Genomic DNA, 15,540 nt, shown 5'->3' on the forward strand with positions numbered 1-15,540 from the left:
TTTCATATGTATTGCCAGTAGTAAATCGAAGACTGTAGACCAAAGGTAGGTTAAGTATTTCAGACAGCAGCTTGGCACAAGGAGAAATGGCATCTCCAAGAACAACATCAAATCTACATTCCTGTAGTTTTTTTTATGAGCTTTTTGTTCAAAACTGCATCCTCACAGAGCTTTTGAACAGTATCCAAATATTCATAATATGATTTTTGCATCTTTGAATTATATGCCCATAATGTACTCTTTGGTAACTCATATGCCCATAACTTGATCCATTTTGTAAAAAGCAAATCAAGCTCATTCTTAGTGAAGGATGTAGGATAAACTTTAAATTTAAGGGCAGATGTTTTACTGGGATCCACGAGGATGGAAGCTGAAGATGCTAGCACAGTCACTTCATGGCCCCTCTGAGCAAGTTCATCCAATATTGTCTTTAAATTGATCCAGTGACTGTATTCCATTGGCCATACCAGCACCTTTCCACAGGATGCACAGCTGAAATAAAAAGAAACCACAAGAAGAGAAGCCCATGTCTTAAACATCTTGATAAAATTTAAACCTTCTTCACAAACTTTCTTAACTTCAGAGGTAGCTCTCACTTATATCCAGGACAGAATCCATTAAGTAGTTAAAATATAACTGGCACATAGCAAGGTCACAATGAGCTAAAGACTTTGTTTCCAAGAGTACATCTTAGTAATTTTTCTGCAGGCTATTCTCCAGTTTAGAGGCTTTGGAAAGCAAAGAAATAAAGAAAAGCTCAGATGACTTTGTGCCTCTATGTGTAGACACTAAATCCCAGTATTATTATAAATGCTTCTGGCTCTAGGCTAAGAGGAAATTACCTTGCATCTAGGGAGTTTCCAGACAAGAAAGCAGCATGTGTCAACACAAGTATATTCTGATTTATTTAAGCATTTCCAAGCATTTCTTTCTTCATATTTTCACATCTGTTTCATTAGCTCTATTTCATTTAGCTTGCCTTTGTTCTTTTGATTGCAGTTATTCTTTGCCTTTTTTCCTTTTTATCCAAACATGGGCATCCTTCTAGTGTCAACTTTACTTTCCTTTATTTGAGAATATTGCCTCTGAATCATGATCATTTCCTTTTCTAAACATCTGCAACATTCTTTATATTCCTCTCACTTCTGCAATACTTCCTCAGTACTTACTTTGAGAAAGTGTTTATTCTCTAAGTACCTTCTGAACTTTGTTTTGTATCCTGCCTTTGTAATCCAGGTAAATTATATTAAACAAACAAACAAACAAAAAAACTTACCAGGAATTCCAAATTAGAAGTAGGAAGAGAAAGGTGTATGTCATGGAATAGATTGGTTTTCATGCTATCCAGAATCTATTGACCTGAAATGAGAGGAGAATATCCCTTAAAAAGGACATGGATATAGATTTTAAACAAAACATTCACTTTGTGAGTGATAAAAGCTTTGGTTTCCAGGAGACTGAGGAAAGAAAAAAAGGAGACATATAAATTTGAAAATCTAGAAATGGGAAGGGAAATGGATAGTGTATGCCCATGAAGAAGGCATTATTTTTAGTTACTACCGCTCTGTTCGTAAAGCCCCTTATAAAGCCCTGTAGGACACAAAATAAGTCTGCCTTTGAGAGTAAGGGAGTGATGTTCGCAAAGTGATGTTGGTACAGACAGTGAGTAACGACTAGTGTTTTGCAAGTACAAAAGGGATGTGGGGGAATCTAGATTTAGAGAGCAACATGAAAAAGCATGGAAGGCTGAAGGAACACAGTTTCCTCTGAGTATGAGGAACAATTCTCTGTGGAAATATAAATATTTGGGCTTTACTCTGTAGACAGTAAGGAGCCTATGAAAGTTTCAAGTCATGGAAGAGGTATTTCCTTATTTCATTTTCTTATGACAGATTGTGAGAATGTAGATATGAGATGAAAGAACCCCAAAACAAGGGGACCAATCTAGAAACTCTTAAAATTTCCAGAGGAGAGGTAATTAGCACGTAGAAGTCAATGGTTCAGAGTAGCAAATGTTAAATTGTTTCTTGTTGAACTATTATTTCTCAGATTGGTTTCACTCTCACTCTAACTTTCAGCATTTGTGTCTGTGAGTTATGCCAAGAAGAGCCAAGAAGATCGTTCTGGTGGTCCTTTTATATCATGGGTCTTAAGGTGTTAGGTTTCTTGTCATTGTATCTCTATAGAATCTGTTAATATAAAGAAATGTTTTTATTCTATGATTAGATGTACAGAATCATAGAATCTAATTTTGTATTAGTTTTGTTTTTAATTGCTGGTAACAAATTACTGCAAACTCAGAGATTTAAACCTTGTACATTTACTTCCTAGATCAGAAGTCTGATATAGGTCTCATTGGACTAAACACAAGATGTTGGCAGAGCTGCATTTCTTTCTGGAGGCTTAGGGGGAAATCCATTTTCTTTTCTTTTCAGTGCATTCCCTGGTGCATTTCTCCCCTTAGTACCTGCGTTCCAACCCCTTCCTCCATCTCCAAATTCAGCATCAGCAGGTTGAGTTCTCATCTTGCCATCTCTCTGGTTCTCTGAAGTGAGGTAAAGTTCTCTACTTTTAAGGAATCTTGGATGTGATTAGATGGTCTCTCCCTGGATAAGCCAAGATATTCTTCTCATCTTAAAATTTTTAATTATAATAACATCTGCAAAGTTCCTTTCATCATGGGTGCTCACATACTCATAGATTCTGAGGACTACGGCATAGATATCTTTATCAGCCACTATTCTGCTCACCACAGTCTATCCTCTGGGCCCCAAAGATTCACATTTATCACATGTGCAAAGTATATTCGCTTCATCCTAAGGTTTCTAAAGGTCTCAACACTTCACAACTTGATCTTGAAGTCCCACATTTTATTCTGCGTGTCACCTCTGTCAGGTACGGGAGACGCTCTGCATATGGTTCATTACAGAGCACGAATCCTCTCCTGTGAAACTAAAGGACAAGTTATCTGCTCCCCAAATATAATGGTGACAGATCTAGCATAACAATTATAGACACTGTGGTTCAAAAGTGGAGGAAACGGAGAAAAAATGATAACTTCCACTATGCTCTCTGGTTTGATTGATTCACACCCTTAATGTCTCCAAAGAGTCTTTTGTGTGACTGAATACTCTGATCTTTTGATTTTTCTGAGGTATTAGCAAAAGATTCTATAGCTACATCCTTGGATTTTTCTCTAGAGTATTTTTGTTTTGTTTTGTTTGTTTTGTTTTACAGTGATTTTTTTAACCTCTTTATTGGAAAATAATTGCTTTACACTCTTGTACCAGCTTATGAGGTACACAAAAGTGAATCAGCTGTATTTATACATATATCCCCATATCCCCTCCCTCCCTGACTCCCTCCCCCCCTCCCTGTCCTGGCCCTCTAATGCATGAGCCATCATTGAGTTTATCTCCCTTTGTTATACAGCAACTTACACTACCAACTGTAAAATAGATAGCTGGTGGGAGTTGCTGTAAGGTGATTCTTTTTTTTTTTAATTTAATTAATTAATTAATTTATTTTTTGGGGGGGTACACCAAGTTCAATCATCTGTTTTTATACACATATCCCCGTATTCCCTTCCTCCCTCAACTCCCCCCCACCCTCCCCATCCCCGTCCTCTAAGGCATCATCCATCCTCGAGTTGAACTGCCTTTGTTATACAGCAACTTCCCACTGGCTATCTATTTTACAGTTGGTAGTATATATATGTCTGTGCTACTCTCTCACTTCGTCTCAGCTTCCCCTTCACCCCCCACCCCCCAAAACCTCGAGTTCTCCAGTCCATTCTCTGCATCTGCGACCTTGTTCTTTTCTTGTCACTGAGTTCATCAGTACCATTTTTAGATTCCGTATTTATGAGTTAGCATACAATATTTGTCTTTCTCTTTCTGACGCTGTAAGGTGATTCTTAATATTAGCTTCTTTTGCAATCTAGACAGACTGTGAATTTCACAAATCATCAAGTCCAGATTACTTTTTAACAGTTCTTCCATGACTTTACTGTCTCTCCTCTCACATTTTACTATAAGCAGCAGAAGAAACCAGTCAGTGTTTTGAAACGTTGCTTGAAAATCACCTCAGTGAGACATACAAGTTTATGTACAAAACCTTCATTCCATGTTGTCATAGGACACAATTTCTTTAACTTTTGGATACCACGTAACGAGGATTCCCTTTCCTCTAGTTTCCAATCATATGCTTCTCATTTCCTTTTGAGCACTCACTGGCAGCGAATTTAATGCCAATATATACACTGACAGTTTATTTTTTATGATTTAGATATTAGCTAACGAATTTAGTCTCTTTACTATGATCCTTGTTACATTTTTTTTAAATTTAGGAAATATGGAGTGATTTGCTTATATTTCTTACCCATAAGATATTTCACAAAAGATTTATATCTTTCTATGTTACGTACTCAATGATACTATTGCCATTGACTTGGGAGTAAGAGTATAACTTATTCTTCTTAGAGAGGCAGTATAACTAATTTTTTATCATATAGTAGTGGGAAACCTTGTTTCCTAAAATATTGTGGACAGAAATCATTGACCTGCATCTAATGTTTTTTGTCACTGAGGAAGGGCCTAGTCATTCGTTTTGATGTAGAAATAAAAAATCCCATAGGAATGACAGAAATAATAATAATGTTATTACTGGTATATCCACAGAATGATTATTCCACTTTATAGTCAATTTACCATCATCAGTGAAAATGTGAAAATTACCAGCGTGTTCTCTTAAGCAATCTAATCACACTTTATTATCTATAAAAGATTGAATATATCATGAATCTAACTAGAGCCTGATTATGCAACCAAACCCATGGAATAAAATCCAAGGGAATCTGAAATTACTGGAATGCATATATTTTAAGGACAAATTGCTATGTATTGCCTGCCAGGTCAGTTCCAAAATAACACTGTGTGTAGGTTGCTTGGAAGGGGTTCCGATCAAGAATGAACCTAGCCTGTAGCTCAAAAGCAATGAGAGAACTCAGATTGATCTTACAATTTTAGAAAAACAGTAAGGTTTTTAAAGAAAGGGGACGTATTTACTTTTTTCTAGGATAGACCTGACTCTGCCACTTTTTTTCCAAGTTTATACCTGTCCACTCCTACCCTAGCTGAGAAAGATGCAATTGTTCATCTGATTATTCAGAAGCAATTAGATTAATGAAGTCACATTCTGCATGGGGAAGTGAGGAGACGTTGAATTCAGGAAACTATGGCTCAATAATTCTGTTGCAATTTCCCACTTGAAAGCAGAGAAAGAACTAGCCATTTTTAGACTGGCTTTTGGTCTGTCACCTCTATTCCACAAACAGTGTAAATGGACTCAGAGTGGCTCATGCCATCTGTCTTAGGTGAAACACCAAGTGTGCTATTCCCTGGCTTTGTATGGTACTCAGTTGGAAAAAGGGAATATGAGCAGGGGAAGGAGTTGGAGATCATTTTGTAATTGGAATCAGAGCTTGTCAACTCAGCCTTTTACTAAACTTTACACTGGGTAACAGGTGGTTGGAATGATAGCATGACTCTCTCTGGTGCTGCTTGCAGGTCTTACATTTTATTTAGAAACCCATTGGGATGAAGTCTGGTTGATGGAAGAATGTAAGCATTCATTTGTTTCTGGTCATAATACCAAAACCTCCTCCTTAATTTATATTCATGTAACTTTCTGAAAGCAAAGCAAAATTTGTAAAATTTAAGGAATTTTATTTAAAAATATGGAAGTAGGGAGATATTTGACTACACATGCATTTTGAAATTTTATGTCCTTTTGTAGAAAGCAGTTTATGGATATGACAAAGAGTTTAAAGTTTATTTGACCTTCTGTGGGATCTGGGCAAAGATTGCTATGATCATGTTTGTGTTTTCTTTGGTGAGATTTTTCATTATTGATTCCAATAGAAATACCATAACACCATCTGCTCCAAAGCTCTGGACAAATTTTTCCATTTGTCGTAAAGGAAGAATTTGCTCATTCATGAAGAAAGGCATCGTAAGGATTTTTCAAAAAGAAATGGATGCATAAACTTGTAAATAGAAATAAATTGTTAATATAATGCTACTTTCTTATAGACAAATAATTAAATCTCTTCACTTGAGATAGTTGATATAAAATCTATATCCCTTAAATTATAGACCAAAAAGGCTACTACACAAGTAATGGAAATGACCAGAAATTTATGATAAAGTTGAGTTCTTGTTCCTCAAAGAGGAAAAAAGTGATGGTCCATAACTTGGTCCTTAGGATTATGTGTATGCCCTTCTATGTCTGATAAAATTATTGGATTGGTTTACTTTTCTTCTGGGTAGGCTCTCAGGATTCCCTTTTAGTGAGTAGTTCTTTCACATCTCTCTGAATAATGAAAGCCAGAGTCTTTACATCTCTATGCTTTGTTTTAAGAAGATAAGTAACTTCATTAAGTCACTCTGATGCTCATAAGAACTTGTTGACAATGCTCTTCCTGTTGTTTCAACTTCCCACATCACTAGTACATTAAGCATCCTGAATTTGCCTTAATAGTTCAGTTCACTAACTTTTTTTTACAGTACATTAATTCCTTAGAGATACATAAGATTTGAAAAATGATTTTTATATAGGTGGAAGGGTTAAAATTGGGCATGCCATTTAATAACCACCTAACATCGGACAAACATTTTCAACAGCTCAGCAGTTTGTTTCATTAAGGTCACTAATGAGATAATGATTTGACCATATATCTGATGATTGGCCTTATTATTTTATGGGACCAGAACACTATGATTGTTAATGATTGGCAGATTTTTGTCCATTGATCATCAAGATGGTGGCTTTTACTCCTTTGGTATGAACTACTGGGTAAATCATCTAGTTAACTTTATCTCTGGACTAATATGAGTTTATGAAACAAAGCTAAAGAAAACTTGCTCCCTTATTTCTCACTTAGAGTCCACTTTTATAGACAATATTCAGTTAGATATTTCCTCCGCAAAGACTGCAGGCATTATATGTTTCCAAGTTTGGTAGGTGAGATTATATAATTTAAAGGTTAAAATACCATTATGGGTTTTATAATAGTATACTTTGTAATAATTTTTAATGTACGCATTTTTACTTTTCATACTATTTTTATTGAGGTATAATTTTTAAACAATACAACATACTCATTTTATGTGTACAGTTAAATGACTACTGACAAACACATACATTGATGTTACTACCACCACAGATGTCTTCAGCACCTCTGTCTCTGGTAGTTGGATGTATGTTAGGGAGTGTGAGAAGCAGTTAGATCTAGACCAAAGGCACTCATAATTTTCCCAGAGAGCTATGCATTTGGTTTATAAGCAAAAACACAGCTTTTTTCTTTCTCATTTTACTACTTTTTCTTGTCCATGTTTCCTTGACATCTTCTATTCTCACAGGGAGATATTTATGGCTCAGGGTAGGATTGGGGACTTTTACACCTACTAGCCACAATTAAGTCCAATTATCATTGAACAGAGCGCTAGACAAATGGTTATCTATTGTAAAGCCTTTTACTATAGAAACACATTCTGTGTAAAGGACACAAGCCCACATAGTATGCTAATATCTTCTCCAGTATTTGCTTCTTTTTAGTACTTCGGTTGTAAATGTACTTAGTTAAAACTTTAATGTTAAATATGTAACTATTTCTAGACCTGTAATCAGGTTTTAGGGGAATGATCAAGGTATACTACAGAATTCTGGGGCTAGCAAATGTCAGAGCTATTATCAATTCAAACTTTTAGGTCAAGAAAAGGGTGTGGTTATAGAGCCAAGTTCTTAGTAGTACTGCCTGTATTAGGTTGCTGTGGCTTCCCACTGGGAATAATTATTGGGCCTTGGAGCACTAAGAGGCATCTCAGTGAATCTCGTGGATTCTCGAAATAGTGCTCTTCGTTCATTTTTCAGCAATATTCTATTTTCCCTGTTGCTTATTTTCCTTCTCTGCCTGCAGGTTCAGGCAAAGGACAGAGAATAGGCTCAGCTTCCAATTTCACAGAATTGTTTCTTAATGAATACACTCCTTTTTTATGCAATAAGACCTTCAGATCCACTGAGCACTAATGTCTTGAAGACTGGAAGCAAAAATTATTGCAGAATTTATTCCTTGTACTAGTATTAGAGGCTACCTCTTGTTTCCAGACTTATGTATTCTGGTTGTGGAGGCAATGACATCCTATACTGACCCCTATAGTTAGAACGGGCCTCCAGAAGATGCCATCTTTCAGCTTTTAGTTGACCATTTCACCAATATGTCAAGTCAATTGCTTCAAGTGATTAGGCAAATTGTGGTATGTGTGTTTCAAAATGTTATAAATTATGGCTCATCCTGTTTGCTTATTACCATTTACTTACAATTGCTGTGTGTGAAAAATGGCTTAGAAGTGAAATTATTTGGCTGTAAGCTCGATTACTGATTTATATCACCCCAAGTGAATTTTGACTATCCTGATAAATGGATGACCACTTCTCAATGGACAGTCAAGAATATGATGAACACAGATGCCTTTAAGAGTAATGATACAACTCTACTGATGGAACACAATTAAATATTTTTGAGGTAAAGATGGTGAGATGTCACAAAAACATTTAGTGCTTAGCTAGTATAGGAGCCTAACTTGGCACACGGTCACCAATATATTCTCACTGAGGAATCCATGTACTCAGCTCCCTGTGCCTCCTTAAGAAACACTAGTAAGCAGAAGACACTTGGTGTTAGTCAAGGTAGAGAGAACAATTCAGAGATTTGAGTCTTATACCCCTGTCCTTTCTTTTTTGTTCCTTTAGCCACTTAACTTTTTAAGGAAATAAAATTTCAATTGTAAGACCTTACTATGGAACTTCTTGTTTCTACTGCTTCATGATACCTCTCAATTAATTGTGTTTTTGCAACAACCTGATTAAGTTTAAAATTGAAGACTCAATGTAATGCATATGTTAAGCACACTTAGTTCATTTTCATCTTCCTTTTTTGTAAAATATGGTACGTATTCAGAGGTAATGTGTGGTATACCATCACAATGGAAAAGGCATTTGCTAAATTCATGACTAGTGGTCCTAGAAGAAAAGCTGAAGGTAGGGAAGGGCAAAAATGAACTCTGAATATGTGTATCACCCTATAAGGACCAATCATGATGCTTCCATGCTGGAAGGAGTCCATTTTATTGTTTTAACACTCATTAGATGGTTAGTCCCTTCAGGGAATGGTGCTCAATATTGGGGGTCTAATATTGGTTTTAGCTATTAGAATATTAGACATATACAATGGCAGCAGCTAGTTCAGTTGTGAGAAGATGAAGTACATGTTATGTAGCCCATGATCCCATGGTCATTTTGTAAGTGGTCCTATTCTGAAGGAAACAGGGAGGCTGGGAAAAGAAGCCAACTAAAATTCACAAGATGGATTGTCATGTCCATCTAGTCATTGGTTTTTGTTTTGTTTTGTTTCTTTGCTTTTCCCTTTTTGCAGTGGATGCCCTCTGGTAAGCATTTATATGGGTAACAATATTTTCACACTCCAAATATTGTATATTGGTATATATTGCCACATCAAAGCCAGACACTTATTATCTTTGTTGCTAAGGATAAGGGAGAAAAGCATTTTTCAGATAAATAGCTGAGTACCTGAGGAGTACAGGGGCTGTGTTGATTTGTTTCATTAAGTATATCACATCTGAACTTGTACCTTTGCTGGGCAACACTAACTAATCAAGTTTTTGATAAATTATAGTCATTTATATGACCCATCTAAATATAGTACTCCAAACATGTGTGTCAAATGACGTTGTGGTAGGGACCTTGTATCTTCCAAGTTTTTTTTTTTTTTAAGAACTTTTATTGAGATACAGTTAACAGACAATAAACAGCATGTATTTAGAGTGTACAATTTGGTGTCCCAATCTCCCAATTCATTCCCCCCCGAACCCTCCCCGCTTTCCCCACTTGGTGTCCATGTGTTTGTTCTCTACACTTGTGTCTCTATTTCTGCCTTGCATTTCCTCTTTCATAGTTGTTAGCATTTGCCTTATGTATTTAGGTGCTCCTATATTGGGTGCATATATATTTATAATTGTTATCTCCTCTTCTTGGATTGATCCCTTGATCTTTATGTAATGTCCTTTCCTGTCTCTTGTAACATTTTTTATTTTAAAGTCTATTTTATCTGATATGAGTATTGCTACTCCAGCTTTCTTTTGATTTCCATTTGCATGGAATATCTTTTTCCATCCCCTCACTTTCAGTCTGTATGTGTCCCTAGGTCTGAAGTGGGTCTCTTGGAGACAGCATATATATGGGTCTTGTTTTTGTATCCATTCAGCCAGTCTGTGTCTTCTGGTTGGTGCATTTAGTCCATTTACATTCAAGGTAATTGTCAATATGTATGTTCCTATTACCATTTTCTTAATTGTTTTGTTGTTGTTTTTGTAGGTCCTTTTCTTCTCTTATGTTTCCCGCTTCGAGAAGTTCCTTTAGCATTTGTTGTAGGGCTAGTTTGGTGGTGCTGAATTCTCTAAGCTGTTGCTTGTCTGTAAAGCTTTTGATTTCTCCATCGAATCTGAATGAGATCCTTGCTGGGTAGAGTATTCTTGGTTGGAGGTTCTTCCCTTTCATCACTTGAAATATATCATGTCACTCCTTTCTGGCTTGCAGAGTTTCTACTGAGAAATCAGCTGTTAACCTGATGGGAGTTCCCTTGTATGTTATTTGTTGTTTTTCCCTTGTTGCTTTTAATAACATTTCTCTGTCTTTAATTTTTGTCAACTTGACTAATATATGTCTTGGCGTGTTTCTCCTTGGATTTATCCTGCCTGGGACTCTCTGCACTTCCTGGACTTGGGTAGCTATTTCTTTTCCCATGTTAGGGAAGTTTTCAACTATAATTTCTTCCAATATTTTCTCAGGTCCTTTCTCTCTCCCATCTCCTTCTGGGACCCCTATAATGTGAATGTTGGTGCATTTAACATTGTCCCAGAGGTATCTTAGGCTGTCTTCAGCTCTTTTCATTCTTTTTTCTTTATTCTTTTCTGCATCAGTGATGATCACCATTCTGTCTTCCAGGTCACTTTTTCATCCTTCTGCCTCAGTTAATCTGCTATTGGTTCCTTTTAGTGTATTTTTCATTTCCATTATTGTGTTGCATATCTCTGTTTGTTTGCTCTTTAATTCTTCTAGGTCTTTGGTAAAGTTTTTGATCTTTGCCTCCAGTCTTTTTTCAAAATCCTGGATCATCTTCACTATCATTATTCTGAATTCTTTTTCTGTAAGGATGCCTATTTCCTCTTCATTTAGTTGTTTTTCTGGGGCTTTATGCTGTCCCTTCATCTGGTACAAAGTCCTCTGCTTTTTTATTCTATCTTTCTGTGGCTGTGGTTTTCAGTTCCACAAGACGAAATACTGCTGATACTGCTTGATACTGCTGTCTGCCCTCTTGTGGAGGAAGCTGTCTCCCAAGTTTTTGATGGTAGCAATAATACCTGAAAATCCCCCAGAGATATGGTAGTGCTTGTGATTTATTATTTTGATGGGGAGTGAGAAGCAGACAATCTCAGTGGCTTCCACTTGGCGTTTTGTGATGATCTCTAGCTTGGGTGATTAGTAAGACTCACAGGCCACCACAGAGAATACTGAATGTAATACTTTTAATTAAAAAAAAAAAAATAGACAGAGCTCCGAAGTAGCAGTAGGAGAAAGAGAGTAAGGTGAGCATCGAGGGTTCAAGAGACTTCCAGACACAGATCTCCAGGGTCCTTTCTTATTTGTACAGGACACAATTTATCTCTGGATACAAACCACAGGATTTGTATGATGAAATTTAGTTGTACAAGACAAAAAAAGCTGTGTTCCTTTGTACCTGTCTAGTCATTAACCAAGCCAAGCTATCTCATGTATTACACCAAACCATCCATAAACAAACTGGCCTTGGATGCTGAAGGGAAGAGGGCTAAGGGAGCGACCTTCATACTAAAAACCAAATCATAAATCAGTTAGCTACTCATCCTTAACATGGCCGAGAGTTCATAACAGACTACTAGGCCTCCATGAAGGTAACCATGGAGCTGCCAGAATCAAGGTGAGGTGACTCAAATGGAGATTCTGTCAATGACCAAGTGTATTTGCATTTTGCATGAGAGAACTAACAAAAGATGACTCCATGATATAACTGAATCCATTGTAAGACTAACCGAGGGCAAATCTTTTCCTATCATTTGACCGTAATGGACTCCCACTCTTCCTTTGTACTATAGTGATATTTGGTGTCCCCAGAGATTAGTGTCAATTCAGTGTCTAATATACATTAGAGATTTAAATATTTCTCTTTTTCCAGAATGCAATCACCAGGATAAATAGACTCTGTAATTTACTCCTAAAAGGAGATCTCATCTGGAATTATAATTGGAGTCAATTTCTAATTTAGGTTGAGATAAATTTCTGCATCACAAAGGAGATAAATAGTTAGAGGAGAGAGGTCCTAAGAAATGCTCAGAGGAAGAACATGGAACATGCAGGTCAAGATTGCTTTATACTTTCCAGTAAGAAAAAGAAAACTGAATAGCACCTAATAACAAGCTACTTTATGCACCCAGGAATGAGGGACTGGTCCATGATCAAGTCCACATTCATAGTTCTTCTGAAATGAGCATGACTGGGTAGCAGAGCCATTGTTCTGTAATAAACATTGGCAGATAATATTCTCCATATTTGACTTTTTGAGCTTCTAAGAGTAACAACTAATTGGGAAGAGCATCCTCATCATCTGGCTTTGTAAACATATGAAAGTAACGGATGGATTCACATGTCTAATTTTAAGATTCTCCAGAGGTATCACATTGGGTTTTGTGAAGACTGAAATAGAAACTGGCTGCTAATTGCAAAGGGATGATGTAGAAATAATAGGACCAGAAGTGGTTTCCTCTACCTCTTACACAGTTAAGATGATACTATCATGACACCTGGACAGTGATTCCTCCCTCAGTTCCTAGTAATGACTGATAAAATAGCAGTTTTATCTCAACAAAGGAAGAAAGATCTAGTTTATTCCAAACTTTCCATAAGTTTCAGGATTTCCCCTATCATCACCTGCCTGATGTGAATTTATGTCTCAGAGTGCTGGAAAGGAGGCAAGAACTAAACTGAAGCATGCTAATCAGGCCAAAGGATCTCTAGGATGGTGGGGTGGCTTCCCTCCATGCAAAATCATAGTTTTAGCATCTGACAATTCCTTTAAGGGTGAAAGGTGCTTTCATTTCATGGTGACATGTGGATTGCTGACATCATATAAGATTTCACCTGAGTATATTGAAGACTGTCTCTGGGGGAAATGAATGGCAGAGACTGATAATGAGCTGTTAGAATCTCAGCCTTTTTGGCTAAGTTTAGAGCCCGAATCTAGAACCATGGTAGAACTGGAGTAGGATTCAGAATCAAAGAACCTGGGGAGGAAATGAGAAGCAGAAGGTTGGTAGCAATTCAATGTGCATTGCAGAACTTACGGTTCTCTGTTTTATAGGCAGCAGACCCTTCTAAGTCCTAACTGTATTACTGTTTAAAATACAGTTGATATTCTCATAAATTAGGGAGTATGGTAAATCTGAGATACAGGTGAATCATTATTTTTCATAGAATATGTAGAACGTTACAGAAACAAATACTTCCCTTGTAAAAAGCAAGCAAGTTTGAAAATCAAAACTACAATATGAATCACTTATTTTTTTAATAATACATAGAACATGACTTTGTGTTCACATATGTATGCATGTACACATGTACAAAATATTTGCATCTACCTAGTAGCATTTTCAGTCATCATGATCCAGAGGAAACTTGAGCAGGATTTCATAATATAGTCATATGTGAATCGTAAGTAGTTTAAAAATGAAATATTTAAGACGTTATTTTAACTGACTAGAAAACCAGAGATCATAAAATTCCTGAAAAATATGTTCCTATCAAAACTTAAACTGGAAAAAATATGACATGTTACAAAGGTTTATCTTCTGAACACCTAAAATTATTATCAGATCATTAATATATTTAGTACAGTAATGCATACATGATTTAAATAGGTAAATACTTGTGTGTTTAAGAAAAGCTTTGGTCTCTACAAGATAGAATATATTCACTTATTTGCCAGGGTAGTTCTTTTGAACACACTCAGAAATTGCTAGCAAGGTATCCAAATCTAGTGTATACTTAAACGCCTTTATGTTACATCATTGGATAACAATGAAAAAAAGTGAAGGGATATCTTGATGTTGATATAAAATAGCCAAAGATTAAACTATGATTTTAAAGAATATTTTAGGAAAGAACATTATCTTATTGCCAAAATAAATGATTTCACACTGTGGCAAACTGTTGCTTTGACTACATTAGTGAGATCATAAGCAAGGCAGCATGATGTCTACATTTTAAAAAATATATGCCTTAGAGCATTATAATTAGTTAATTGTCTGCAAACCTCATGACACTGAGAAAATATCTTTTTTCCTATATCTCTTTAGTTAATTCCATGTCTAAGAATAAATTTATTTTTATCTTGTACTTATTTGTGCCACCATTCCTGTAAAAAACAGATGATTGCCCAAATGATTTATAACTATTCTAAGATGAAGCTGTAGTTTTAGGCCTCATAGGCTTGGGTTATAAATTTTGAACTCTGTGGTAAATCATTTAATGAACTTGGTTACTACCATGTAATGCCTTCACAGTTAGATTGAATAATTTTTTGACCTCAAGGGGAAAACACTAACAAACATAATGGAAAATAGACTTTTTAGAAAAAGAAGTAAAATACATCTTTATTTTTATTAAAATTCAACTTGTGTCTTCATGTTCACTGTGGATTTTTGGCTGATGCTAGTTAATAAGAAGCCTCAGTACTTGTGCTTAGCATAGTGGTCACAGCACAGTTCATGAGAGGACCAGGGGAAGTGATTGGAGAAGGGAAAAGGAGGAAATGGGCAAACTCCTAAGTTTCTGTTCAGGTGGAGAAATCATCCCCATAGCAAATAGCATTTCTGAGAAACACATTTTCTTCCCAAAGTATTTGCAGTGTAGCTCTTAAGTAGTTTGTTTTGTCTTTTCAAATATGTACATTGTAAGTAAATTAATGTAGGAAAGAATTAAATACTTTTTAAAGTTAATTTAAAAGGGTAAGTATTAAATTCCAGTCATTTAGTTTTGCTCCATCAAACCAGCAACCATGCTAACATATGAAAACTAGCTAGTTCTCTGAAGCCAGGAAGTGTTACAATACAAATCATGTCCTATCATCATTAATATCCAAATGAAGGGTAATCTTCAAATGAAAGACAAAAACTAGTGTTTTGTATTCCAAGGGGGAAAAGTCTGATGTATCGTATGAAAGGCAATTGTGCTTTACAGCACAGATAAAATGTGCTTTACAGCAGAGTAAAAACCCTAACAGTCTCCTGATCTTCCTGACTGGAAAGGAAACTCTGGCTAGAGTGTGCTTTACATGACTTCTTGTCTAGTTCCTTTAGAGAATATGCAGTA

The sequence above is a fragment of the Hippopotamus amphibius genome, chromosome 3 (genome assembly GCF_030028045.1).
Source record: "Hippopotamus amphibius kiboko isolate mHipAmp2 chromosome 3, mHipAmp2.hap2, whole genome shotgun sequence".
Lineage (NCBI taxonomy): Eukaryota > Metazoa > Chordata > Mammalia > Artiodactyla > Hippopotamidae > Hippopotamus > Hippopotamus amphibius.